Source organism: Pinus tabuliformis, chromosome Q, assembly GCF_031772625.1.
Source record: "Pinus tabuliformis cultivar Carrire ecotype Pingquan chromosome Q, CPIR1, whole genome shotgun sequence".
Classification (NCBI taxonomy): domain Eukaryota; kingdom Viridiplantae; phylum Streptophyta; class Pinopsida; order Pinales; family Pinaceae; genus Pinus; species Pinus tabuliformis.
Window position 1 is genome coordinate 640865590 of NC_142296.1, and position 25942 is coordinate 640891531.

The window sequence follows — 25942 nt, forward strand, 5'->3', positions numbered from 1 at the left end:
TCGTTTCAAAGTGGAGGAATCACCCAACCAACAGTGAAAACAATAGTTACCAGGCTTTATGATGCCGGAATACGTCTCTAGCCTAGACCTCTAGATGTTGTGCATTAGGTTCCAAAGCGTTTTTAGATTCATTAAATTTATTTTATAGTTGATCTTGCTTAAGAAATTTGCCTTTCAGGTTCACCGCGTAATGTAGATGTACACTTCCTAAAATGCAATCTAAGATGATAAACAGTCGTTTAATCTTCTTTTTGCAAATGAAAATCCTAGCTACTAAGGAAAGAGAGATGGCATTCTTTCAACAAAGAGCAAAGAGCACACACTATATGCACTGTCCTAAATCAAATTGAAAAACAGTCTAAATGCAAATGTACATGCATGTATTTGTTTTCAGCCTTCTTAATGTGTAAATGATAAAACAATGTAAACTTTGAAACGGGAACTATAAACTCAAAACGGGAACTCTGGCCAAAAAACTCCGAAAAAATATCAAAAACAGTGCTAAAAACGAAAAGTGTTGATGCTGGAATAACACCTTTTTTTTTCCAAGCTAAATTTTCAACATGTTTTAAAAATGACGGTGAAAACCAATTTTTGGTGCAAAAATTGTCCAAAAAACGCCCTCAAAATGAAGTGTTGATGTTCGAATAACATTTTTTTTTTCTCAATGGTAAATTTTGTGCAAAAAACACCCTCAAAACGAAAAGTGTTGATGCTGGAATAACAATTTTTTTTTCAAGGGTGAAATTTCAACATTTCAAAATAATAACATAAAATATTTTATCATGACCCCAAAAAACATTAAAATTAAAAAAAAAAAATTAAAATTAAAATTAAAACAATGAAAAAATACAAAACAAAAAAATAATAAATAAAAATAACAAAACATAAATAAAAATATATACTAAAAACAAAACATAAAATAAAAAACACAAAACAAAAAAATCAAACATCAAAAATAAAATCAATCATAAAAATGTAAAATGTAAAAAAAAAACAAACAAACAAAATTAACCTATAAAAAATAAGAATTAAAAAACTAGAAAAAAATTATAAATTATAAACAAATAAATAGTAAAAAAAACATATCCAAAAAAAATTGGGGAAAAAAAATATGTAAACCATAAAAAAATTTGGGAAAAGAAGAAAGAACACATTTAAAAAACTATAAAATTAAGTAGGTAACAATAGAAAAATTAAAAAAACATTAACAAAAAACTAAAAAAAATTAAAATTAAAAACAAACTAGATTTAAAAAAAAATTAAATGGAAAATTAACCAAAAGAAAAATTAAAAATTAGTGAAATTAAGATTAAAATGATGATTACTTAAAAAATAAATGTAAAAATACATATATATGAGACAAAATATAAATAAAAAATATTAAAAAAAAAAATTGTTTAATCATAAAAGAATTTGGAAAAAAAATAAAAAAATAAAAAATTTATATATATAAATTTAAGTAAGTAAAAATATAAAGATTAAAAAAATCATTAACAAAAACTAGCAAAAAAAAAAAAAAAAACAAACTAGATTAAACAAAAATAGAAAATTAACAAAAAAGTAAAATTAAAAACTAGTAAAATTAATATTAAAAACATTTAGAAAAAACTAAAAAGACAAAAATAAGCTCAAATTATTAAAAAAAAAAAAACTAAAAAAATATCGAAATTTAAAAATATAGGTATTTTCCAATTAAAAAAAAATAAAAAAAATTAAAGAACATTTTCAACTTACAAAAAATAGTCTTTTTGATTTAAGAATAAATAAATAAATAAATTTTTTTATTAAAATTTCATTATTTATTTAAAAACAAACAAAAAAAAATTAAAGATAATTTTTTTTTTTTCAAAAGGTTTAATTTGAAAGAAAAAATTCATTAAACAGTAGTAATAAAAATTATTAAATTTTAATTTATTAAAAAAAATTAATAAAAACAAAATTAATAAAAAATCTATTAAAATATTTTAATAAAAATTAAATTTTAATTTTTTTTTATAACTTTTGTTTTTAAACAATTATTTATTTATTTCGAAATATAAATCATAAAAAAAAATTTAATTTTCTTAAAACAAATTTTAATTTTTTAATTTAAAATTTAAAAAATTATTATTTTTTTTTTAAATTATTATATCATCACTGAATTTTAATTTATTAAAAAAAAATTAATAAAAACAAAATTAATAAAAAATCTATTAAAATATTTTAATAAAAATTAAATTTTAATTTTTTTTTATAACTTTTGTTTTTAAACAATTATTTATTTATTTCGAAATATAAATCATAAAAAAAAATTTAATTTTCTTAAAACAAATTTTAAATTTTTAATTTAAAATTTAAAAAATTATTAATTTTTTTTTATTAAATTAATATATCAAAAAAAATTAATTATAATTATGTTTGTTAAAAAAAATTATTAAATTTTTTTTATTTTTTATTTGTTAAAAGAATTTTTTAAAAAAATATTAAATTTTTTTAATGCTATTTTATGGTTTTATTTAAAAAATAAAAAAAAAAAAAATGAGGGCCCCGGCCGCGCCACCACCGGGCGGCGGGAGGGCCGTGGGTCGATTCCGGGAATCGACCCACGCCCTCCTGCTGCCCGGTGGTGGCGCGGTCGGGGGCCCAGGGCCTACACGTCTATTTTTAAAATGGTTGATAAGAGATCTGGCGGAGACCATAAGGATGCTCCTGCTGAACAAGACAGCCATGAAACTGATTCAGAGTTCGAGGAGGTTGATCCTAATGGACGTTATGATCGATACAAGGAGTTGCTTGGAAAGGGGGCTTACAAGACTATTTACAGAGCCTTTGATGAATTAGAAGGCATGGAAGTTGCCTGGAACCAGGTAAAAGTGCAAGATGTTTTACAAAGATCAGAGGATCTGGAATGTCTTTATTCTGAGGTTCATTTGCTGAAGACACTTAAGCACAAGAATATTATTAAATTTTATAACTCATGGGTGGATACCAAGAATGACAATATCAATTTCATCACAGAAATATTCACATCGGGGACATTGAGGCAGTATCGAAGAAAACATAAACATGTTGATATGAGAGCAGTGAAAAATTGGTCACGACAAATTTTGCGAGGTCTTCTATACTTGCATAGTCATGATCCGCCCATCATTCACCGTGACCTGAAATGTGACAACATATTTGTAAATGGAAATCAAGGAGAGGTGAAAATTGGAGACCTTGGACTGGCAGCAATTCTTCATCAGGCACATTCAGCTCATAGTGTGATTGGCACACCAGAGTTCATGGCTCCAGAACTTTATGAAGAAGAGTACAATGAGTTGGTTGATATTTATGCTTTTGGTATGTCTGTTGGAGATGGTTACTTTCGAATATCCATACAGTGAGTGTGCAAATGCAGCCCAGATTTACAAGAAAGTGACCTCGGGTAAAAAACCTGCTGCCTTGGATAAAGTAAAGGATCCTGAAGTCCGAGAGTTTGTAGAAAAATGCTTAGCTACTGCATCCAGAAGGTTGCCTGCCAGAGAGTTGTTGATGGATCCCTTTCTGCAGTATGATGGTGGCGAGATTATGGATCAAGTACCTTGTCCTACTCCACTGTATCTGTTGGGGTTTGGTCCTAAAGAGTTGTCTACAATTGTAGAAGAACCCAGTCAGGGTAGCAAACCCTTACAATCAAACGGTGTGCAGAAGCTTGCAGATATAAAAAGAGCACAGGACCTGACATTGCAAGTCCCCTCCAATACCATGGTGGGATCTTGTTTGCCTACTGAATTAGCTAGAGGAGATGATTATCAACATCTAGAGAGTTACTTGGAAGGTGAAGGCAGTCCTTCTCCGGCAAGGGTGAATAGAGGTTTCACAGTGAAGGGTTAAAGAAAAGATGATAACACAGTATTCTTAAGACTTAGGATTGCAGATTCAGAAGGTCATGTTCGCAATATTCACTTCCCCTTTGACACTGATGCTGACACTGCAATGAGTGTTGCAAGTGAAATGGTGACGGAATTGGATCTATCAGATCAAGATGTGACAAATATTGCAGCCATGATTGATACAGAAATACAAGCTCTTGTGCCAGAATGGCAACCTGCACTACCTTTTGTGGATACTGCTGAGGAGGAGATGGATATTGATTATCCTAGGTCTGCAATTGAAGATGATGTTTCAGAGATGCTCAGTGATAATGATAGGCCCTCTGGTGCATTTGTACTTGAACGCCTTCCTTCAGGTCGCAAATATTGGTCTGATTCCCCAAGATCCTTAACTCCAGATTCGTACATGAAGACTGCATTAATGAATGCTTCTTCTAAAGCAGAAGGGCCAATGCATGGCAGATTTGATGAAGTGAACCATGTCCAGTCTGCCTCAGGCAGTGTTAAGCATCACCATAATGAATTCGTTGATCACAAGGACAAAGGAGATGGTTTAGATATAAGTTCAAAGTTTCCCAAATCTTCTGGGAGAGGCAACTTGCAAGCAAATGCTGTGGCGATTGATAAAGAGAAAAACCACTCTCTTTCTGAGGTCATAAAGAATACTGTGGTGGCTGAGGGGAAGATGTTAGCTGAAGATATGAATACTGACGGCAATACTCAAGAGTGGTTTAAAAGAATGAACCAAGAGAATCTACAAATGGAGGATTGCAACATTGCTAATGATTTGGACCAGAATGTACTTGCAGGCAAGCAAGATGGTAAAACTATTTCTTCAGGGTCTGGTGTGACTTTGCCAGATTGTACCACCTTGTTGACCAATGAGTTGGAAGATGAGAATAGTGTAACCCAAAAAATCGAACTCTTATTACTTAAGCAACAAGAAGAAATAGAGGAGTTGAGACAAAAGCATGAACGGGTACTGCAGGAATTTATAAATCAACTGCCACAGAAGGGTTTTATTGTGAAATTTTTAAGGAACTGTTTGCCTTCGTCGTCCAATGATCCCTGCTACAAGGTCTCTGTCAATACTAGTGCAAGCAAAATTAAACCATTTCATGGTGCAGACTTTGTGAGCAGCAAAGAGGAGAGTCTTGAGAGTTTTAGAGAGTCTGAGAAGTGTTTAAGTCTGAGTGAAGTCTCCCTGCTCTGCGTCTGCGAGAAGTTTTCTCGATCTGCTTGCATCACGGAGTTTAACTCTATAGTCTGTATTGTGAGTTTGAGTTCTTTGAGTTTGAGACGAGACGAGATCTCCCTGCTCTGCATCTGCGAGAAGTTTTCTCGATCTGCTTGCATCACGGAGCGCTAGTCTCATACCTGGATTATGTAATTAAAATCGACCCACACCCTCCCGCAGCTCGGTGGTGGCGCGGCCGGGTGGCCCAGGGCCTGCGTGCTGCGCCACCACCGGGCGGCGGGAGGGCCATGGGTCGATTCCCCGAATCGACCCACGGCCCTCCCACCGCCCGGTGGTGGCGCGGCCGGGGGCCCTCATTTTTTTTTATTATTTTTTAAATAAAACCATAAAAATAGCATTAAAAAATTTTAATATTTTTAAAAAAAATTCTTTTAATAAATAAAAAATAAAAAAATGTATAATAATATTTTTAATTTTTTTTTTTAACAAACATATTTATAATTAAATATTTTTTATATATTAATTAAAAAAAATTTAATAATTTTTTAAATTTAAAATAAAAAAATTAAAATTTTTTTAAGAATATATATATATATATATATATATATATATATATTTTTTATTTTTAATTTTTTTATGATTTGTATTTTGAAATAAATAACTAATTGTTTAAAAAAACCATTATAATTTTTTTTTTAATTAAAAAAAGATGGTTTAAAAAAAATGTAAATTTAAATTTTTTTTTTTTTTTTTTTTTTAACATAAAATGTAGGTTTAATTTTTTTTGAAAATATAAAATGTAGTTTTAATAATTTGAATTTTTAAATTAAATAATAATAATAATAAAAATTGTTTAATTTTTTTTTTTTAATAAAAGACAAGATTGTTTTAAAAAAAAAAATTATTTATTTATTTTTAAATAAAATAGGTATATTTAATAAAAGATAATTGCATTTTTGTTTCTTTTAATAAAAAATAACCATTTTTTTGGGTTTTTTTTTTGTAATTTAAATTTTTTTTTTTTTTTTTTAATATTAATTTTACTAGTTTTTTTATTTATTTTTTTTTTTTTTTATTTTTTTCCTAGTTTTCTCTAATATTTTTTTTAATTTCTTTATTTCTATATATATATATATATATATATATATATATATATTTTAATTTTGTTTCTTTTTTCCAAATTCTTTATGGTTTGTGAGATTTTTTTTTTTTTTTTTTTTTTTTTACATTTTTTTTTTTTTTTAATATTAATTTCACTAGTTTTTTAAAAAAAAATTCGTTATTTTTCTATTTTTTTCTTTAAACTAGTTTGTTTCTATTTTTTTTTCCTAGTTTTTGTTAATATATATATTTTTCTCAATATTTACTTATATATATATATATATATATTTTTTTTTTTTTAATTTTGTTTTTTTCCCAAATTCTTTTATGGTTTATGATATAAATTTTTTTTAACATTTTTTATTTTTTGTTTTTGTCTTTTTTATATTTGTTTTTTAGAGACAATTATTTCATGTGGATTGAAAATTTAGTTAATGATGTATAAATATGTAGAATATTGAAAATTTAAAATATCAACCTTCTTCTTTAAATATGCAAATCAATAAAAGCCCCACTACAAAAAAAAATAAAAATAAATAAAAACTAGAAAATATGAAAAAGAAGATCACTTCCAAAATTATTAAATCTACGAAATAATTATTTACATTTCATACATTAGAAAATTTAAAGTCAAAAAATAGGTCTTTTAAAAAAAGGGTTACAAAATAATTATTTACATTTTATACATTAGAAAATTTAAAGTCAAAAAATAGGTCTTTTAAAAAAAGGGTTTGATGCAGAATAACCATTTTTTAAAATTAGCATGAAAATCACTACCATTCTAAAACGCAATGTACATAAAAAAAATGAAAGTGCAAAAAACTATGCTCTAAAAAAAACATGTGTGTTTTGCATCACCCCTTTTCAAAATCGGGTCACTTTTTTGCTATCTCTACAAAACGGGTAACAGTATCAGTTCCCGTTTCAAAGTTTACATTGTTATAAAAAGAAAGCTAATGCGCAAATCTGAATTATCTTTCAAAGAGACAATTACTAACAAGTTTCTTTTCAAGACAAGATGAGGACAATGACAACACTTTGCGATTTGGAATTGAAAACTTGCTTTCGACACTAGAAAAACTACTAATTCAGATCAAATACAAGAGTAACAGGGTATCGACTATCAAGAACAATCAGATTCTCTTCTATGACTGAAAACGACACTTGCGACACTTTCAAATCAAGAAACGACAGTACAATTATGCTACTTCTTTGTAAAGGAGAACTGAAAATGACTCAAAAAATACATAAAAACATTTATAGTTCTTTGCACAATGGATGTGGAATATCAGCAAGGAAAGGGGGTTCAATAGAGGTGTACTGACTATAGGCAGCAAATCTCCTGAATAGAGCTGAAAAGAATGAACACAGAAACCAAAATTTAGGAATAAGGCCTTGTCTGATCAGCGCACCTGTAACACAATGAAACTGAAATGCAACGCACCTACTACACTCGGGAAGTGCAATGCATTTGAAGTTCACAGAACAGACAGTGCGATGGACCAGGGACAAGACTTTGATTGGGTTCCGAGTCACAGTTTGCAGTTCAGTTCAGGGATTTAGGCCGAGCAAGTGGTAATCAGTAAATCAATCACAGGGGTAGATCTAAAGAGGTTACTAGAGCCACCACAAGGGCAATTAGAGAGCTTGTAAATCAATTGTTTAATTCATAAACAAAACCCGGAGATAGACTGAAGCGGCATTTATCTACTTTGCATTTGCATAGCAAATGCAGTTCGAAGGCTACCTGGCTCAACTTCAGGCTCCGTCTGTAAGTTTATAAAGTAAACAAATGTAGATAAACAAACAATCTATTCGCTCCCCAGCAGAGTCGCCATTTTGTTATCGGGAAAACTAGTGTCTATACAGAACTGCTAGTCCCACTAAGGGTGATAGCTACCTTAGAAACAAACACAGTAAAACTACTTTCATTTTCCTTTATGAGAAGTAGATGAGAGAAGAAAGAAGGAGACCAACCTCTATCTTGAGCTTGGTTCCTTGCTTGATTCCTCTCTCTTCTGGTAGATCTTTGCCACTCGCTTCCTCGTTTACCCAGCTTTAAGGAGTACCTGTAGAATCAAAGTGGCATAATACTATCCAAGAACAGAGATCTACTATCATAAACAATATCGGATCAGATGTACATTGACCACATAAAAGTATATATCATTAATCATACAAGAACATGGAGGAAAACTTGAATAGCTTTATTAATAATCAAGAAAGAGCAAAGGAGATTACAACCAATTGTTCTGACCCAGCGTCATCCCCTCAGCAAGAAGCCCTTCTTCACCTCATGGAAAGCTTAGATCACCCAACACTATGATATTGCACCAAAACACCAGCAGCACTTCCTTACAAGATACAAAATTCCAGCCCCTGGATCTCTGGGATGAGGGATCCATATATAGATGTTTGCAAGGGGGGTGAGTCAGCTTTTGAGATTTGACTAGTGTCTTCTCTCTGATAGTTCTTGATTCCACTTGGAGATTGATGATCTCTTACTCATCCCTGGTCGAATTCAGAGAGGCAAGTGTCACAGGAGAGGTTTCTGGAAGGTTCCATGCTCCTCCACCTTGCGGATTGACCCTGCCATTTGTCCACTCTCACCCATCGCACCCCATAGAAGGGTTTTTTGACATGCATTGCACCTACTGTGTGTACTCAGGTGGGATGCAACGCACTTTGCCTATGGAGCAGGTGAAATGGTCCAGTTTTGACTAGTTCTAAGTAGTTTTTCATGGATAAATTCCAGGAGAAGATGCAATCAGTTGACCTTGTTCTTTTAGGGGTCGGAACAACACTTTTAGGGACTTAAGAGCCCTTGGTTTATTGACATTTATGATTTGGGTTGCAATGCCAAAAAATGTCTATAACAGTGGAGTATCCCTAAGCATATGAAGTTGTAGGAAATGAACACAAAGTGTATAAGTTGAAAAATCTCTTTATGGCTTTAAACAAACTCCAAGAGCATGGTATAGCAAAATTCACAATTGTTACCTTAAAAATTGATTTAACAGAAGTGAAAATGAACTCATATAATATATTAAGTCATATGGTAATGATATAATGATTGTTTGTTTATATGTAGATGACTTGATATATACTTCAAGTAATCACTTAGAGGAAACATTCAAACATGCTATGATGACTCGATTTTTGATTTGGGATTGACACATTATTTTCTTGGCATAGAAGTGAGGCAAATAGATGACGATATATTTATTTCACAAGAAAAATATGTTAAAAATCTTCTTCGCAAATAGAAAATGAAAAATTAGTAAACCCATGAGCACACCCATGAATAGAATTGAAAACAAATCTGTAGAATATGGAGTTAAAAAGGTAAATGCTAAATCCTATATGATATTGATAGGAAGTCTTATGTATCTTACATCCAATAGCCCTGATATTATGTGAGCAATAAACTTGATTTCTAGATTCATTTTAAGTCCAAGTAACATTCATTTTAGAGTGACAAAAGGAATTTCGAGGCATCCCCATGGAGCAAGCAAATTTGGTATTTAGTATACTTCAACGAATAATTTTGGGTTGTATTGTTATACAGATAACAATTGGGGTGGATTCCTCGATGATAGAAAAAGTACTTCAAGTTTTGTTTTCATACTAGGATTAGGTGCAGCATAGCGGTATTTAAATAAAAAGTGAACTATTTCATTATCTTCTATAGATGCAGAGTACATTGCAATGATAACAAAAATCGTTAAACAATTTTGGTTGAAGAAAATATTAATAGAGTGAAGCAAGAGCAACAAGATACCACAATTATTTATTATGATAACATATCTACAATTGCCATAAGTAAAAAATTATTGTTTCATAATAGCACCAAACATATTGATATCAAATATCATTTCACAAGAGATTATGTTGCAGAAAAGGAAATTGAAATAAAGTTTTGTAAAATAAATGATCAAGTTACTAAAATATTCACCAAACATTACCAAAATAAAAGTTTCATTATATGTGAAATATGTTTGGAGTCTCCCCATTAAGCATTAAATGGGAGTGTTGAAAATAATGCTTAAGGTGTGAGCAAATTTTTAGTTCTCTGGACACATTTTATGGATTAATAAAGAATCAATCTCAGCTAATTAGTTGGAATTAGAATCCGATGATTAGTAATGATTTTTGTAGAGATGTGAAGACAATTTCCATAGTTGTAAAAAATTTAGAGAATGTATTTGGTTGTTTTAGGCAAATGAATAAAAATAAGAAGAACAAAAGATATCCAATATAGATTTTTTATGTTTTTGGAATTAAATTTTTTAGTAATTGTGTTTTTCTAACTATGTTTATCTCCTAGTATATTTTTTTACATTCTAATGCCAATTTTTGTGAAGATGCAGCTTTTTGGAAAGGCCCTGTCTAACGGCTGGGGAATTTGGCACATTTTTACATTAAAGCACTACAAGAGCAGTGATAATCTGTTGTAGACAAACCCATTTGCGTGGTTTCCTTAATTATGCTTTATCAAAAATTCTCAAGTGTGGTGAAATTTGCTCTCAATTTTCTTGAATTTCTAATAATGCTTGGTGTTCGCTTTAGTCAACTCTAGCATTGTTTTTGTCTCTCCTCCAGATTTGGTCTACGTTCTAATTCCCTTATCATTTGGAAGCATATACCAATTTTGTTCTAATTCCCTTTTCATTGGGCAATATATAATGATGTTTAATGGATTCATCAAATAATGTGTGTACTTGTTGGATGTGAATGGAAATTTGATGCGAGTAGGTTATGCGATTGTTCCATGTAATAGAATCCTTGCACCTATGTTCAATGTCCAAATTCTTAGGACATGTAATAAAGGCAAAAACATATTTGAAACACAGTAGTACAAACCAACCTTAATGACATGAGAATATGTCTCAGGAGGGCTTATGTCTTCAATATTAAATTCCCTTCTTTTAGATCATCTGTCATTTCAAAAAAGTTTGTTGCGCATCTTGAGGTAATCACATTAGATGCGTTAATATCTATTGGAATGGACTCATAACAAAACTTTGCATCTAATTCAAAGGATTTTCTCCTCCTAGAAATCCTGTAACTTTATGTGATCATTTTTAGCGTCACTAAATTTAAACACGAGCTTGTAAACATTGTTCTTGTAGAAATTCCCATTGTAGATCACCTGATAATGCAATATACTAAAGAAAAATACTAGATCTACTTCTACAATCAAACTTTGTGGAAGCTTAATCAATTTGAGCTAGATCAATTAGAACACATATAACAGAGAGGAAGAAATCATACACATGAAACACAGAAGAATGGTCTGAGAAAAGCCTCAGTGAAAAACCTCGATCTCTGTATTATCATACAAGTGGAAATATGTCTGGATTACACAACGCTTTAGCTCACAAGCTATCCAACACTCAGTACAATCCCTCTGCTGCTCATAGACAGTCAAAGGCTTCTCACAAACCTTCTCCTCTGCCCTCCAAGCCTCCTATTTCCTTGCGCAGTGTCTCCTGGGGTCCAATGCTACCACCTGTGTGAATTGGCCTCTCACACTGCTCACTAAACTCAGAAGTAACTGCGTAATCTTGAAGGAGATAATTCCTTCTGCATGGATGAGTTTTCTATATAGGAAAATTGCTCCAATTGATAGTACACTATCCCTTCCTTTGATCTCAACTGGGTCTCTAATTGAACTGACATGTATGAGTTATTTACGAGAGAATATTCAGTTATCTGAAGTGCAGCAGTTCCATGCATGCATGCATTAACTAACTGAACTCACAATTAGTTCAACAAACTATTTGAACTAATCTAACTGGACTTAACTCAGTTAACTGAGCTAACTAATTACAACTCAAAGTACAACTCATCATGATCTCCTTTAATCAAGGGATAACTTCCTCAATCAATGGAGAAATGGTTGCATGTCTTCACGTAGACTTCATGTTTGATTTCCTACAACTAATTAACTCAAGATGAATTAATTAATTATTTTACAAACAACTACTAAGATCAAATTTAAATTTTACTTCTCAATTTTAGTTCAGGGACTAACTAAAATTGGAATCTATCCCAAAATGTTATTTTTAGCACTTCCATTTTTCATTCCTTGTTGTTATGTCCAACACTGGTACTTGAAATGCTATTTATAGCATTTCTATTTTTAGCATTTATTGTTGTTATTTCCAACACTCCCTCTCAACAAGAAAGGCATTCAACTCAAACATGATCCTGAACCTTTGGAATGTTCTGCATGTAACACTTCTCTCAAGTGTTGTTGCTCCAACAACTCTGGAAACAAAAAAAAACTTCCAACTGACCTCCCTGTTGGGCTAGAAACACCCTTTGATGCTAAAGTTCCCTCTGTCACTCCATCCACATCTATCTCTACCCAGTCAGCCAATCCTACGGCTCCTCATTGGGTCTAATCAAAGAGGTTGGGTACCTCAATGATCCTGCCCCTATTCCAGCCTTCTTGGGACTGTCACTCCACATTGCCCCACCTCTGACCTGGAGGTATGGATGCATGTGATCCCTCTACCCACTTGGCTCGAAATTCCCCCCTACTAGAGGTCTCTGCATGAGTGGATGCCTCCACTCGGTCTCCTCTCAGCTTCTCTAGTTGTGGCTGCTCCACAACCTCCTAAAGTTGCTTCACCAATTGTGGCTCCTCCATAATTGTTTGAGACTTCTTCTGGCACTGCATGTTGAGAGGTAATGTACTCTCCCTCTCAACCACCAAGTCTCCATCAGTTGCCTTACTCATCAAGGCTTTGCATGCATCTTGAACCTCAAGAGCATACAGGTTCTTCACTCATGAACCAATCTGCTTCACCTGTCTAGTGGTCATGTGTTGAAGGAAAACATTTCCCTTATTGAAGACCACCTCATAGCCTTTCTCTTCCATCATTACGATCGACACCAAATTTTTCCTCAGTACTAGTACATACTTGACATCAGTCAAGGTAATGTGAGCTCCATGCTCCCTCTGAAAAACAATTGTGCCTACACCTGAGACACTATACTTTTCATCATTACCCATCGCTATGAGTATTTGGAGATCTTTCTCCTGCAAGGTACTGAACAAAATCTTGTCGCTGGTCATGTGGAAAGAAGCTGCACTGTCAAGAAACCAACCACATCCCACCACGGATGAAACCATGCATGTGAAGAGGGTGAAGTCCAACTCGAACTGTGAGGCAAATGCCTCACCTTCAGATCCTTCCTTGTATCCCATCTTAGATTTCTTCAGTGGACAATATGTAGAAAAATGGCCCACCTCATGACAATGAAAGCATCACACTTTCGATTTTTCAAACTTCTTCCCACCATGGGAAGAAATCGATTTGGGATGAGAATCCTTCTCCTTCCCTTTCTTTGCCTTACTCACTAAGGCACAATTTTCTTCATCCTCCTTGGATGAAGAACCATCTCTGGTGCTTCTTCTTATCTCCTCCTGCATTAGATCTGACCAAAGTCGTTCCCAAACTGGCAATTTCTCTCTTCCATTTACCGAGTCTTGGTAGCTATGCTAGCTCTTAGGAATATCGAGGAGAGCTAGACTCATCATGTCATCATCGGCTGTCGTGATCCCTATGCTTCCAAGCTCATCCTTGTAGGTGGTGAGCTTGTTCAAATACATAGATATTGTGTCTTCCTTTTCACACTTGATTTTCTGAAGCTTGTCTTTTAGCGCCAGCTTCCTCTGATCACTGTTGTTCTAATATAGATCTTTCAATGTTTTCCACATCGAAAATGGTGTCTCCTTCCCATGGAGACTCAAGACTATGTGGTCTCGAACTCCCTCTAGAGGGATTCTCCTTGCTCGAGCCACACATTTCTTCCATTCTACCAATTTTGTAGCATTAGCTGATGCGGGCTTAGGGACTTCTTGATCAATGAAGTCCTTTAAAATATTATCCTCTAATACTAGTTCCAAGAAATCCTTCCAGGTTATATAATTTGAGCTGCTATCAAGGGAATACTCGAGTCTTAAACCGTTGAATGCCATTGGTGAAATTGAGATGTGATAAGAACTCGATTTCTATATTCAGGAACCTCAAACTTTGAACTTCTCCCTTCTTGTACATTGTTCTTCGCTTTGATCACCTTTGCTCTGACACCATGTAGAAATTCCCACTATAGATCACTTGATAATGCAATATACTAAAGTAAAAAACTAGATCTACTTCTACAATCAAACTTTGCGGAAGCTTAATCAATGTGAGCTAGATCAATCAGAACACATATAACAGAGAGGAAGAAATCATACACATGAAACACAAAATAACGCTTTAAGGAAAGCCTTAGCTAAAAATCCCGATCTTTGTATTATCATACAAGTGGAAATATGTCCGGATTACACAAAGATTTAGCTCACAAGCTATCCAGTGCTCAGTACAATCCCTCCGCTGCTCATAGACAGTCAAAGGCTTCTCACAAACCTTCTTCTCTTCCTTCCAAGCCTCCTATTTCCTTGCACAGTTTCTCCTGGGGTCCAATGTCGCCACCTGTGTGAATTGGCCTCTCACACTGCTCACTAAACTCAGAAGTAACTGCGCAATCCTGAAGGTGATAATTCCTTCTACATGGATGAGTTTCCTATATAGGAATGTTGGGTCCCTATAATACTAGTAATTACCCCATTACTATTGTAGTTATACCCCTTATTTATATTTTTGTGCCCCCATTGCCCCCATATTGTTATTAATGTGCCCATAGAATCCCTCTATTGTTATTTTTGTGGCTTTATATTATTATTGTTAGGTCGGCTGGATTATATTGTGACTCCATAGACTCCTATATATAGAAAGGAGGTTTTGTCATTTGAATCATCCAAGAATTTTTCATTTATGTAATGTAAAGGAGGTTGCCCCCTCGAAGAGGCTGAATTCTAAGGCGTTGATCTATCTTTTCTATCTTTTCTTGAGCTGGTTTCATAACATTTGGTATCAGAGCTTTGGATTCTAGGGTTTCGCTGCTCCAAACAGGTCATCGTGGAATTTTCACTATAACTTTTTTTCTGTGACATTTCAGAAGTCACAAAAAAAACCCATTTGAGAAGAAATCGCGCTGAACCTTGGGTCCGAATTTCAGAGCTTTTCGCGTGATATTTTCGGAGATATGATCTCCGGAAGTTGGTCTTTTTGCAGACTCCTGAATTACACTCAAAACAGGTGACCTGGGGAAAATCGTCATAACTTTCTTTCTGAGCATCGGATTGAAATTTCATAAGAAGTTAAAGAAAGAGGACAGACTGTAGTTTTATTTTATATATTTTTTAGAGTCAAAGGTTGAAACAGTGACATGTGGCACTTCATACAAGTTCGCTCTACTGAACTAGTCTATAATCAGGTCACTGCGGGAGATTGTGAATAACTATTTCTTGGAGAATCCAATTTGGATCAGACTAGTGGCATTGGAAAGAGAACATAGAAGGCTACTACAGGTCACAATTTCAGAACTGGATGATTCGAAATTACAGAGATACATCAGATTCAATATCAGGCTTCTACAAAGTAAAAAAAAGGTGTGTAGTTTTTATTTTTTATTTTTGCATAAGCTTGGTTTGAAGGAATTCAAAGGGCATAGTAAAGCATTATTATTGGTAACTGATGCCCCGAGGAAAGAAAATTCAAACACCTAGTAAGGAACCTGAAAGCTCTAGCATGACTCATGAAGAAGAGGAAGAAATGCTACATGATATATCAAAATTACAAGAACAAGTGCAACAAATGTCACGCTCACAAAAGCTAACAGATGCTAAGATAAATGGCGTGGAATCTAAGATAAAGGGCATGGAAGCTAAGATGGATGATCTAAAGATAGATTTGAGGACAGATTTAAAGACAGACATGGCAGATTTGAAGACATATTTGACAAATTTTCTACAAGAAATACTTACTAATGGTGAAAAGGTTGTAAAGGAAACTCATGATGTGAACAAAAGAAATGTTAATCATGATTCCATAGACTCTAATGTTGGATCGAAGACCCACCATATTCCAAAAATCGATATGAGGAAGTTTGATGGCAAGGATCCCGCCACATGGATATTACAGATGGAGCAGTTCTTCGATCTCAATAATGTGCAAAACACACAAAAGGTACGTATGGCAACTTTATATTTGGAACCAAATCAGTTTGTATGGTATCAATGGCTTTGCTCTCGTAAAAAATTTATCACTTGGGCAATTTTTACGGAAGAATTGATAGCACATTATGAGGATACAAAAAGCAACACTTTTTTTAGCCAATTGATAAGTCTCAAACAAAAGGGTTCAATAATGGAGCACATTGAGGAGTTCCAAAAATTGAACATAAGGGTAAAAGATATTCCAGAGGAGCATAGGATTGATGTGTTCATAGGGTCTTTAAAGGATAATATCCAACATGATGTTCGACTTTGGGAACCTGATTCATTAGAGAAGGCATTCAGGTTAGCAAGAAAAATGGAAAGCAAAATTATGGCAACTAGGAAGCATACCACTCACAACTATAAAGACGGAAGTGCAGTTGCCCCAAGTCTTCCACAACCTATAAGGTTGACACCACAACAATTGGAAGAAAAAAGAGCAAAAGGGCTTTGTTATAGTTGTGATAGCAAATACACTAAAGGTCATAAGTGTGCTGAGAAGAAATTATTCTACATAGATTGTGAAGAGGAAGAAGAAAAGGAGCAAGAAAGGTCAAAAGAAGAGGAGATGCTCCAGGAACAAAGCCTAGATGAAGAACAAATAAATCCGACCATATCTTGTAATGCATTGGCGGGAATTACCACTCCTCAAACCATCAAGATAGAAGGACAAATCAAGAAGAAAAAGGTAATAGTGTTGATTGATTCAGGAAGCACCCACAATTTTATTCATTGTAGGGTAGCAAAAGAATTGAATTGCTTCCTATATCCAGCACCAGAGTGTCAAGTGATGATTGCAAATGGAGGAACAATAAATTTCTCTGGAAAGTGCCATAATATCAAGCTATCCATGGGAGAATATGTATTGACTAGCCCAATGCTTTCCATTCCAATGGGAGGTGCTGATGTTGTACTAGGAGTCCAATGGCTACAATCCTTGGGTACAATAGCTTTTAATTTTCAAGAACTTTTCATCAAATTTTCTGTGGAAGGAAAGGAAGTTGAATTAAGGGGTATTGCAGGGAAACCAGGAAAGATAATCAGCTCTAATGGTATGACAAAGCTTCTAAAAAAGGAGCAAAGGGGTGTAATTGCACAATTATGTTCGCTAGATGTTTCCACATTAGAATCATCTATTTCTCCAGATCTCCAAAAAGTCCTGGACAATCATTCCAAGGTATTTGAGACTCCCAAAGGTCTCCCACCTATGCGTGATCATGATCATGCTATTCATCTGATTCCAGGAAGTGTTCCTCCAAACATCAGGCCGTACAGATATCCCTATGTCCAAAAAAGTGAAATTGAACGTATGGTTGCAGAAATGCTAGAGGCTGGTATAATTCAACCAAGTCAAAGTTCTTTCTCTGCTCCAGTAGTATTGGTGCACAAGAAGGATGGATCATGGCGCATGTGTCCGGATTATAGGGAGCTCAACAAGCTCACTATTAAAGATAAGTTCCCCATTCCTGTCATTGATGAATTACTGGATGAATTGCATGGATCAATTTACTTCACCAAGTTGGATCTTCGTTTAGGATATCATCAAATCAGAATGAAGATTGAAGACATTCCGAAAATGGCATTTAGAACTCATGAGGGTCATTATGAATTTTTGGTCATGCCTTTTGGCCTTACCAATGCACCTTCAACATTTCAAGGTTTGATGAATTCAATTTTCAAACCATTCCTTAGAAAATTTGTGTTAGTATTTTTTGATGATATACTAATCTACAGCAAGTCTTGGAAGGATCATGTTGAACATGTTGACAGGGTGCTACAACTATTGGAGGAGAAACAATTATATGCCAAAAGATCCAAATGTTTCTTTGGAGTCCAAGAGGTGGAATATTTGGGTCATATTGTATCTCATGAAGGAGTTAAGGTAGACCCTAGCAAAATTAAAGCCATTAAGGAATGGAAAATCCCCACATCCATAAAGCATTTGCGCGGATTTCTTGGGTTGACAGGGTATTATCGCAAGTTTGTTAAGAATTATGGGAGAATAGCAGCACCTCTAACGACATTATTGAAGAAAGATGCATTTTCATGGACTCCGGAAGCAACAAAGGCCTTTGAACATCTTAAAGAGGCAATGTGCCAAGCACCGGTCTTAGCTACACCGGACTTCACAAAAACCTTTATTGTGGAATGTGATGCTTCAGGAAATGGAATTGGTGCTGTTCTAATGCAAGATGAAAGACCCATTGCTTTTGAAAGTCGTCCAATCAAGGGAAAGTTTTTAAGCAAAGCTATTTATGAGAAGGAAATGTTGGCAATACTCCATGCACTTAAGAAATGGCGACCCTACCTAATGGGAAGACACTTCAAGGTAAAAACGGATCATGATAGCCTTAAATACTTTTTAGAACAAAGATTATCCTCTGAAGAGCAACAAAAGTGGGTCACAAAGATGTTGGGTTATGACTTTGAAATCATCTACAAAAAAGGGAAGCAAAATGTGGTGGCAGATGCACTCTCAAGAAAGGATGAGGATGTGGAAGCATTGTTGTGCGCTATTTCTATTATCCAACCAGATTGGATAAATGAAGCAAGGGAGGAATGGAAGAATGACGAAGAAGTGTGGGCACTTATTCGAAAGCTACAACAAGATTCCAGTACATCTGATACATTTAGCTGGAAAAATGATTCGTTATGGTACAAAGATCGCTTATACCTCTGTAAGAATTCCCAACTAAAACAAAAGATTCTTATGGAATTGCACACTTCTCCCTTAGGAGGGCACTCAGGATTTTTAAAAACTTACCACAGGGTTAAGAAGGAATTTTTTTGGATGGCCTTAAATCAGATATTCAAAAGTTTGTGGCAGAATGTTTGGTTTGCCGACAAAATAAAGTTGAAACAATTAAGACACCGGGTCTATTACAACCTTTATCCATTCCAAGCCAACATTGGGAGGAGGTTTCAATGGATTTTATCACAGGTTTACCCAAGTCTGAGGGAAAGAGTGTCATCATGGTGGTAGTTGACAGACTTACCAAGTATGCACACTTTTGTGCATTATCACATCCATTTAAAGCCAGTACAGTTTCTACTGCATTTATGGAAACAATTCAAAAGCTACATGGAAACCCAAAGATTATTGTAAGTGACAGAGATCCCATTTTCACTGGAAATTTTTGGACACAATTATTTTCTTGTCTTGGTACTCAGTTAGCTCATAGCTCATCTTATCATCCTCAATCTGATGGGCAAACTGAGATAGTAAACAAATGTTTGGAAGGATATCTTCGTTGCTTTGTATCTGATAAACAGACACAATGGGTCAAATGGTTGCCTCTGGCTGAATGGTGGTATAACACTTCCTTTCATACAGCAACAAAAATGACCCCATTTATGGCACTTTATGGGTATCAACCACCATCCATCACATCATATTTAAGAGAAAATTCTAAGGTTCAGGCAGTGGAACATCACATCGAACATCAACAACAAGTCCTCCAACTCTTAAAGGATAACCTCGTGTTGGCACAAAATAGAATGAAACAACAGGCAGATCAACATCGCAGTGAAAGAAGTTTTGATGTAGGTGATTGGGTATTCCTACGGCTACAACCATATAAGCAAATGTCCCTCAAGCAAGCTAAGAAGGATAATAAATTATCACCAAAGTATTATGGTCCGTACAAGGTGTTGCAAAAGATTGGTACTATGGCATACAAATTGGAGCTTCCTACAGCTTCTCGATTGCACCCAGTTTTCCATATTTCATGCAGAAGGTTATAGGCGACAAGCTCCCAGTTCAAACAATATTGCTAGAACTTGACGAGGAAGGAAAAATTATATTGGAACCGGAAGCAGTTATAGAAACAAGAACTCGACAGCTACGAAATCGATCAATTTCAGAGTACCTTATCAAGTGGAAGAACTTATCCGCTGAAGATTCCACATGGGAGGATGAGAATTTTATGCAGAAGTATCCAGAACTACTCAAGCGTTGAGGACAACACTTTTTTGAAGGAGAGGGGCATGTTGGGTCCCTATAATACTAGTAATTACCCCATTACTATTGTAGTTATACCCCTTATTTATATTGTTGTGCCCCCATATTGTTATTAATGTGCCCATAGAATCCCTCTATTGTTATTTTTGTGGCTTTATATTATTATTGTTAGGTCGGCTGGATTATATTGTGACTCCATAGACTCCTATATATAGAAAGGAGGTTTTGTCATTTGAATCATCCAAGAATTGTTCATTTATGTAATGTAAAGGAGGTTGCCCCTCGAAGAGGCTGAATTCTAAGGCGTTGATCTATCTTTTCTATCTTTTCTTGAGCTCGTTTCATAACAAGGAAAATTCCTCCAACTGATAGTACACTGTCCCTTCCTCTGATCTCAACTGGGTCTCTGACTGAACTGACATGCATGAGTTATTTATGAGAGAATATTCAGTTATCTGAAGTGCAGCAGTTACATGCATGCATGCATTAACTAAATGAACTCACAATTAGTTCAACAAACTATTTGAGCTAATCTAACTGGACTTAACTTAGTTAACTGAGCTAACTAATTACAAATCAAAGTACGACTCGTCTTGATCTCCTTTAATCAAGGGATAACTTCCTCAATCAATGGAGAAACTGTTGCATGTCTTCACATAGACTTCATGTTTGATTTCCAACAACTAATTAACTCAAGATGAGTTAATTGATTATTTTACAAACAAATGCTAAGATCAAATTCGAATTTTACTTCTCAATTTTAGTTCAGGGACTAACTAAAATAGGAATCTATCCCAAAATGCTATTTATAGCAATGCTATTTCTAGCACTTCCATTTTTCATTCCTTGTTGCTATGTCCAACACTGGTACCTAAAATGCTATTTATAGCATTTCTACATGTAGCATTTTTTATTGCTATTTCCAACAGTTCAACCAATGGTAAATATAGTTTCAATGACTAGTAACAATGTTCGTAGGATGACCTAGATGTGGGTGAAACTCAAGAGCATTAATGGTGAAATGATGGAATGACGGTGCTCAGCCTAGCCAGATGGTGGCCAGTGCACCACCCCAGGTTTAGTCATGGCATCCGCAGACTCACTTAAGGAGAGAGCAGGCCCACCTGCAGGAAGACTTTAATGGTCACTCCGGCCGAGATAAGAATGCTATTTGATTTAACATGGCACCCATTAACCCCTCTGTCTGTCCTCCCTCCTTCAGCATTTGCCTGCTCCAAGCAGGAAACCCCTGTAGTAGAACTGCTACAGGAAAACGTTGTTGGCTTCTCTGCTGTCTTGGCTTTGGAAATGGGTATCATTACTCCCATTCCAAGAACTCCCCTTTGAATCCTTTCTAGGAGCCCTCTGTGCATTCTCTGCTTTCCTTCCAGGCCCCCAATTCTCCTGAACTTCTCTACCGCCACATTGCTATGATTTGGCACCACATGTAGAGCCGCAGAGGAGGTAACCGAGGTGGTAGCGCTCACTCTCAAGCAACACAAAGTGATGAACCGTCACCACCACCTGCTTCTCTGCCTCCTTCTCAGGCCAACTCCCCCCCTCTTAGTCCACCCCGCAGACACTATCCTCACACTGCCTTCCACACGAATCAATACAGGTTCCAGAGCAACCTGAACTGGCCCATTATCATGGCTAATGTCACCATCATGTTCACAGAAGAAGAAGAACAACACAGTGCTCTTGCACGAAACTCTGCAGAGCAACCTTAGGACATTCGTAAAATGGATGTTCGTCATGGTTCTGTGCAGCCCCCGACGGATGAAGGCAGGGCAGTTAGGCGTGGCAGTCAACATGTGGAAGATGATACTGTAGGCAACACTCGGCAACCAGGTGGCAGCTCTCATGGAGCCACAATTTCGATGGCTATTGCTGGCAGCTCGAGCGGCACCCTTCAGGTGACGGAACTTCCAGGTGGTAGGGTGGATAATGATGTGGCGAAGGAAGGCAAGCACTGGTATGGGAACGCGTGCCCCATCGTCGAGGAGGCTCCTGACCAGGACGTCCCAATGTGATGCCACGTGGACTCCCACGCGCCATCTCAGAGTTTTGCTGCTGACTGGTTAGGTCCAGTCGTTTGTGGTTTTGTTTCTCGTTTACTTGTTAGGCAATTCTGTCTTGTTTCTCAACTGCTTCAGATGGTGATGTCTCAAGTCTTCATTCCAGTTTTGTCGATGTTTTCCCGGTCTTCTGCATGGTTTTTTGTAATGTTAAACTGGTTTCCCCAAATATGGGGTAGTTATGATTCCCAGAAGGAACTTAGTTGTTCTCAGCTAAGGCTGCAGCCACATTGTAATTTTATTTTTCTTTCCTTTTAGTAGAATTAGCTTTACAGATGTTAGGTTCCTATACCAATAGGTGTCATATTTCATGATTGATTGTGGAAATGCCAAATATGATCATCCTTTACATGCTGCAAAGGTTCCATATTTCCAAAAAAATAAAAAATTTAAGAAATGAAAAGAGGGCATGCCCTAAAAGAAAAATCAAAGGGCAAAAGAATGAAATGGTCAAGAATAAAGGAAATGAACCCCAAAGAAAGACCAAGAAAGTGTGCTAGTCAAAATGCCACTACTGTCTTATTTTTTTGCAAACAAGTTCAAGTTATGCAATCAGTGACTTCTGTCACATTTGATGGATGGCCAAAGAGCTCAATCCTGGCCAGTCCATGTTTAAATTTCTTGTTTTAGAACTAGAGAATAAAGATCTGTTCCAACAGTTTAAGCTTGGCAGATCAGTAGTTAGGTAGAGAAGCAAGGGTGCTCAATATCTGAATCTGAGCCCCTGGAAGAGATAAGGGAAGACCTAGATAGGAGGGTAGTCAAAAGAAAACAAGAGAGAAAGGGTTTGCTAGCTCAAATGCACCCAAGGAGAAAGAAGAAAAAATGTTAGGTGTATTAGGTTGGGTAGGCAGTTTGATGTTGCAGAAGCAAGTTGGTGATCAGTTGTGTCCTTTGGAATATGTTTTATCTCATGGATATCACAAGTACCATGGAAAAGTTGCTGCAAAACAGGTGGAGCATGAATAATTTCCCCCTTCATTTCCCCAAGAACATTTACTAACTTCCCTCAAGGTCTCTGAGATCTACTGAGTACACCTAATTCACTTCATTTTATGAGAAATACTAAGTGGAACTCTATGTTTACTTAGCTAAAACAAGCCACATTTCTTGTGTAAAAATAATCATTCCATTTCACTTTCATTTCCCTAAGACCCTAAGTTGATACCTTATAAACTTAGCGTTTCCTATCTACAAAACCATATTAACACTTTAAATTTATTGTATAGCTCCTTTATAATGTCCCCCCCCCCCCTGTTTTATAAAAATATACATAAAAATTCCTAAAAATCTAAATATCCCAACCCTCGGCAATTATAGCCATAAAACAGGGCATTTCGGGAATTATAGTTTCACTTGGAATCTTATAATATCCCCTCTGCATACATAAAGTTTGGGGTTTATTTAACACCCGGTTAAATAAACAACCGCGCTCGAAAAAACACAATAACCAAAGGTTTTATACCCCGCAACACATATAAAACAATAAATAAATCGGGCGGGCCCCGTGCTATACCTCCCTGCTAACTCCTCGTCCTGTCAAACCGTCGGATCCGATCCCACAGATCGGACGGCTCTCATCCATATCGGAACCCCTCGGATGTCCGAAAAATAGCGCCCGATAAAAAGGGGTATTCCCGCCGTACTACAGGATGCATGTCGCCCCCACAGTTTATCGCGTCCCTTTGGCCCAAAACCGCCATGGTACATAAAGCAGTGCGATAAAACCATAAACAGCCCCCCTTTCCGCTACTGACGTCATCGCCCATGTCAGCGCCCCCGTCAGCACCCCCGTCAGCCGCCACCTCATCACTGTTTCATCCGCCGTGTCCACCACGTAAGCACCAAGTCACCTCCCGTACCACCGCTACCCGATGAAAATGACGTCATGCTGATGTCATCCGACCAAAGCGCGCCAAAAACCCGCCAAAATCAAATTTTTTGTCAAAAAGCCATTAAACATCGTTTTTTGTCCATTTTACTTTGTTTCTTCTATGTGATGTTTGCATGGTTTTCGACGTCCAAAACACCATTTTCGTTGTACAGTCCGCCACCCAGGGGAATTCACTCTGCAGCTCGGCCCCTCAGCTTAGTCTTCTACCTACATTTCGTACCAGGCGCCCATAAAACAGGTATTTACCCGAAATTCTCTCATAAACCCTGTTTTTCGATGTTTTTCTGTAAAAATCTATCGGATAACTAGAATTCGAGTTAAAATCACAGTGCTGCCTCTGCACCTCTGCACTATAGTCACCACTTTACCCATTTTTTCCAAAGAAATCCTGTGAACTGTCCTTCCCTTTGCAAATTCGCCCATCGAGCTAAATTTAAGCTTATTTTCTCTGCATTCCACTCGAAGAACCAATAAATCCAACAAATTCAATCCCTAACCCTTGAAAAATACGCCCCAACCATACCTGTTTTGTCCATTATTTCCGCAAAAAACTCAACTGTCGCAGCTAGAAACACAGTGAGCTGATAAAAATAGGAATTTACCAAAATCTTCTTTCCAAGCCCCCTATTTTTAACTTTCCTCTGCAAAATCTCCAAAAAATGCCCAAATATTGAGTTAAATTTGTCAAATCACCTGCAAAAGGAGCACCATTTCCACTGTTTTATCCAGCTTCCCGACTAAACTCTGCAAACTTTGTTTTTTACTATGAATTTTACCTAGTGGCGATTTCTAATTAAAACTCAGTCTGCAATTTCCTGAGAAAACCCTCAGAGCCAATATTTCGTTTTCTGTTGCTGCACAAACCCAAATTCCAATTATAAACACAGACAATTGAAGCATGGAAGCTCCAGTGGCCCTGAAGGTTGCCCCCTTGAATGCACCACATAAGGAGTTGGAATGGATGCCCCTTGCTGACAGGGATTTCCAAATTAAGGATATGATGGGTGACAAGCCTCACCTGCAAGCCTTTTGTGAAATTAGAAATAGTTACAGAAGCAACACTGATGTCTTGGGAATTTGGGAGTCCAACATGCCTATCTATTACCTCCCTTCAGTGAATGTGCTGCCTGATCTCATCCATTTGTGCTGTGAAAATTATGACCCCACACAAAGAGCAGTTATGGCTCCATCTGGGACTGTCCTCTTCTATATTACTCCTCAATCCATAAATGAGATGTTGCACTTTAAGCCCACTCGGCCTCTGGCCCATCTCACCATGGAATTCTTAGTTGACCAAGCTGGCAGACTGCCCAGTTCAGAGATAACCAGAATAGCTCAATTATTCATGAAACTAGACCACCAGCCCGACAGCCACCTCCTTTTAATCAGGTCTGGTTCAATGAAGCTGGTGTAGTCATTACTGATATGATTTCATATATCTTGGGATTCAAAACCAGTGAGCATATTGATGAAACTGTCTTAGTGTTGATGTCTATATTCACTCCAGGACAGCCCCCTGCTGTCCAATATGATTATGCCACCTTCATAGCCAATAAAATCCATGAGCAATTCATGAACTTGGACAGAGAGAGAGTGTTCAAATACACATCCTACATATATCATTTGCTGCTGTACTATCAACCTGATAGTTTTCAAATTTCTCTTAGAATATTGGACCTCAAAGGAGAAAGGAGGTCTGTAATTTTCTGGACTTTAGTATTCCATGAAGTCCATAA

General features: G+C 35.9%; 1 pseudogene; it reads left to right on the top strand.

Moving 5' to 3' along the window:
* Positions 1 to 2644: 2644 nt before the first annotated feature.
* Positions 2645 to 21964, top strand: LOC149221097 (putative serine/threonine-protein kinase WNK3 pseudogene; annotated as a pseudogene).
* Positions 21965 to 25942: the final 3978 nt, after the last annotated feature.